This window comes from Azolla caroliniana, unplaced genomic scaffold (genome assembly GCF_043228905.1).
Source record: "Azolla caroliniana isolate FFs.n. ecotype wild unplaced genomic scaffold, voAzoCaro1.0.p SCAF_3, whole genome shotgun sequence".
Classification (NCBI taxonomy): Eukaryota; Viridiplantae; Streptophyta; class Polypodiopsida; order Salviniales; family Salviniaceae; genus Azolla; species Azolla caroliniana.
In genome coordinates this window covers 4,731,470-4,735,973 of record NW_028230438.1, presented here as the reverse complement: position 1 = coordinate 4,735,973, position 4,504 = coordinate 4,731,470, and positions in this window count along the sequence as shown.

Sequence of the window (4,504 nt, the reverse complement as noted above, 5' to 3'; positions counted from 1 at the left end):
AGCTAATTTAGAAACAATTGAGAGTCTAATTTAGGCGTTCATTTGTTTCCTTACAAAGGCTTATAGTTTAATAATTCTTCCTTATTCAGTATTATAAGAGGTATAACCGTATATCCCTTTTCCATTTGGGATAGCCAGTGGTTATTTTCCTTGGTCACAGTTGTCTGTGATAGTTACACCATCCATTGTCTTTCCTACTATTGGTGAAGCATGTTATGAAGGTAGGCAAATTTCTCTAAGATTTGAGTATCTGCTATTAGCCATGGGCTAATCATAGACAAAAAAATTAGTGATATGCTAGGCTTTGAAGCCTATCTGTGTGGAGTCTGGTATTGTGCTTCAAGGGTATCAGTAATAACTATTTGTGGGTTTCAATACCCTGGTATTGACCAAATAGTGGAAGTAGTAAGTAGTTCGAAACTCTTTGATGTGGGACCTTGCAGGAAGAGAATTCATGGAAGAAAATTTTGATAGGATCTTTCTGGTATAGGAAATTTTCCTAAAACATGAGGGCAAGTGGGCTCTTTCAAAATTACTGCATGCAGAAATGTTTTATTGTTCTGCACAGAAACATATGAGATAAAATGGCTGTTTTCCCACATGGAAATTGTCCAAAAGTCTTCTTCGAATTAAAAGAACATGAAGGAAAGTGAGCTCCTCCCAACATGGAAATGCAATCATCCCATTGCAGGCAAGAAAAAAGATTGTCAATCTCTTCAGGATAGAAGAGAAGACTTCCACATGGAACAAATGTCTGACGATGAATAGAATCATTGGCTCTTTTCTTATGCTAGAAATTCTTCAATCCTGATCAAACACACGAGTAGGAACGTGCCAAACTGATCACATACCGAGGAATGGAGTCGTACGCGACATTTGTGGCAAACTCAAGCCCAATGGCTTCACACGAGCATGCATTGAGAAAGGTCGTGAGTTTCGTTGCGGTTTGTTTGTTTGTTGCGGCTTATTTGCTACCGTTATGTTGCAAGCCCTCGAGAACCCTTGGAACTTTATTTCATAGCTTTCGCGAGAAGGCTTCTCACCTGGCTCTCGAGGAAGGGCATGAGATTACAAGCACTAGTTTTCGAAAGCTTCTTTACCATCTTAGGCTCACATCTTTCTCCTCTACCAAGGAAGAGGATGAAAAATGAATGCAACTTTCAAGGGTTTTTTCACTACTTTGTGCTGATTTTTTCCATTTAAACCCATTATTTGTTAAAAGATATGGGGGTTGTGCACAATTGTATATGTTACAACATGGAATGACATGCATTACTTTCCACCTCATATACCTAAATGATATCCCTTTCTAATCTAACGCTCTTGCTATCCTATTAAGTAGCTTTCGGATTATGCACTTGTTTACAAATTAAAGTATTGGCCTTGGTTAGTTAGATTACGAGTCACCATTGGATGATCAACAACACTATGGTACACCAATGAAACAATGCAAGTTTTACTAGAGACAATGTATTAGCAAAATGAGAGATGAGTATACAAATGTAAAGCAAAAAATAACATATACAACTCAACAATATATCAAAGATAGCCAACATTAAATGCAAGGGAGAGGCTTGGTTTACATAGAACATTCTACCTGTGCTTAATGTAGAAGTTTAAACCAACCATACTATCCAACCAATTCATTCAACCACCTATACTATCCAATTCATTCAATGCAAGGACTCTTCCAACTATTTATATAAAGATGGACTTTAGCCCAAACATGTGCCAAGGAGTGTAGAATGTGTGTGGTGGAGATTGATATGTCAACAAGTAGGTCATTTACGGGTGGCTTAATGATAGGCCTAAAGGAATGTTGTAAGAGAAATAGATCATTTTACTGATGAAGATCATCCCTAGCTCGGACTTTTTAAGGTATTTTCAATATCCTTGTAATGTAAATGATCGTGTATCACTAGAATGTATCTATTTAAACTTTGTTTTGCCAAAAGGAATCCTTAAGAACACATTTTCGGTGGCCTCGCACCTCAGTCCGGTGCGATAAGGTCCGCCATCCTCGCAAGGGAAAATCCTCCCTCCTTTTTCGATGTCGAGTGAATGTTGCTGGTTGAAGAAAATCATGTTCGGACAAGAAGCAATGTGCAAGAAGGACACATGCTCTATTCGAATTTTGATGGAGGAAGAGGACAAGGTCGTGGAAGAAGAGGACAATTCGGCCAAGGCCGACACAACCAAGAACAACCTCGAGAACTCAACTTCTACTACTGGCAAGACATGTCAAACGCGCCAAGCGGAATGCTTGGTAGAAGGGGGAGCAATCATGCTGGCTCCAACTGACAAAACAATTCCACCTAGTGTGGATATTGTAGCAAATTCGGCCACCATGAGGCAGAGTGTTGTAAAAAGAAGAGTTAGTTGGTCTCCACAAGCTGACAACTCACCAACTACGCCTCAAACTCCGACTATGACGATCATAGGGGAACGAACTCTGACTACGAGGATCATTCCCGAAAAGCACCTCCAACTTAGAAAATGTATCCAATCATATGAAGTCTCATGAAGATTGGTTCCTAGAATTGTGAAAACCCGAACGACCCGACTATGTGGAAACAAGGGATGAACGATCCACCCCATTCAACATGTCGGAAATGTCCCTTTCGGCGAAGAGGGAAATCACATCTACATCAAGAATGTCGTACATGTTCCAACGATAATGAAGAATCTAGTCTCAGTTGGTTAGATCGTGGAACAAGGCATGTAAGTTCAATTCAACGACGGTGGCTGCTTCATCAAAAAGGAAGGCCGAATTATCGCTCGTGGTCGAAGAGAAGGTTGAATGTTCATCCTCGATCCTCACGAAATGAAATTGGCAATGTATGCCAAGGGCCGTAAAGCCGACGCCGACATAGAGTTGTGGCACAAATGAATCGGCCACATCAATCTCCAAAAGCTCAAAGGAATGCAGTCGAATGGAGTCGTCATCAGACTCTCGACTTTTACTGAAAAGGAGATTGAATGCATATGCGAAACCTGTCAATTCGTCAAACAGTATCGTCAACCATTCCCAAAAGAGACGAACGTGAGCAAAGGCATCCTGGATGTAGTGCATTCAGATGTATGCGGACCAACCCAAATGACAACATTCGGTGGTTGCCGATATTATGTGACATTCATTGATGAATTCTCCAAGCACACTTGGATCTACCCTATGCGGTAGAAGAACGAAGTGTTCAGACACTTCCAAAAATTCAAAAATGAAGTCGAAAAGGCCACCGATCAGCATGTCTGATGCCTTTGATCGGACGGCGGCAAGGAGTATTTCTCCGATGCTTTCACAACATACAGGACCGACATATACTTGAGATGTCAAGGGAAATGATGAACGAGAAACATCATATGAAATCATATTGGGCTAAAGCGACGAACACGACTATCTATCTAATGAATCGTTGCACAACAACCAGAGTGCATGATGTCACCCCCCACGAGAAGTTCTATGGGAAGAAGCTAGATCTATCCCACGTACGGATATTCGGCTCGGTCCGAAATCAGAGAAGTGTATCCTTGTGGGGTACTTGCTCAAACAAGGGGGGTATAAGTGCTTCAACCCCTCAACCAAGAAAGTATGAGTGAGTAGGGATATTCGGCTCGGTTCGAAATCAGAGAAGTGTATCCTTGTGGGGTACTTGCTCAAACAAGGGGGGTATAAGTGCTTCAACCCCTCAACCAAGAAAGTATGAGTGAGTAGGGATGTCGTGTTCGACGAGTCGACATCCTGGCACTCAGTCGACTCGGCTCCATCCGACCAAATCGAAACCGATTTCGATATAATCGACTCGGAGAGAATTATTTACTAAAGCTCACAACAAAGGAAAGTCCAATCTCAACCAGATTGAGTGGACCACAAGAGCCCTTTTTGCGACCAAAGCACATCGCGGACGAGTTCGAAGCAGGACAAAGGAAAGGCCAAAATGCGTAAGTACGAAGACTCAGATGAAAACGAATCTGATCACTCAGCTGAGAGTGAGATATGGTGGATTGGATGTTCCTAGCATGAGAATACTCGCGGCACCTCGTCGCTCCACTCGAGAAAAAAACGTAGTCAGCTGATTCGGCTACAATGACTACATGGCATACGATTATGCATTCATGATGAAGGTGGTGACAACCCGAGAGCTGGAAACATTTTCCGAAGCTGCGAAGGACCCACGATGGGTCGAAGCGATGAACAAGGAGATGCAAGCACTCTCCAAAAATGAGACATGGGATCTCGTTCCCTCTTCGCCTCATCAAAAGGCAATCGGATGCTGATGGATATTCAAGGTGAAGCACAATGCCGATGGCACCGTCAATCGGTGTAAGGCTTGGCTTGTTGCAAAAGGGTATGCACAAGATAATGACTAATTTAAGAAATGGTAGAAGAAATCACCATAGCAAAGAAACATTTATAGAAGAATAAAAAAGAAACCCATGAAAACAATTTAGGTCAAACATTGAATCAAATGTAAAATTAGAGTATTTTGAGAAAAGTTTACTGTAC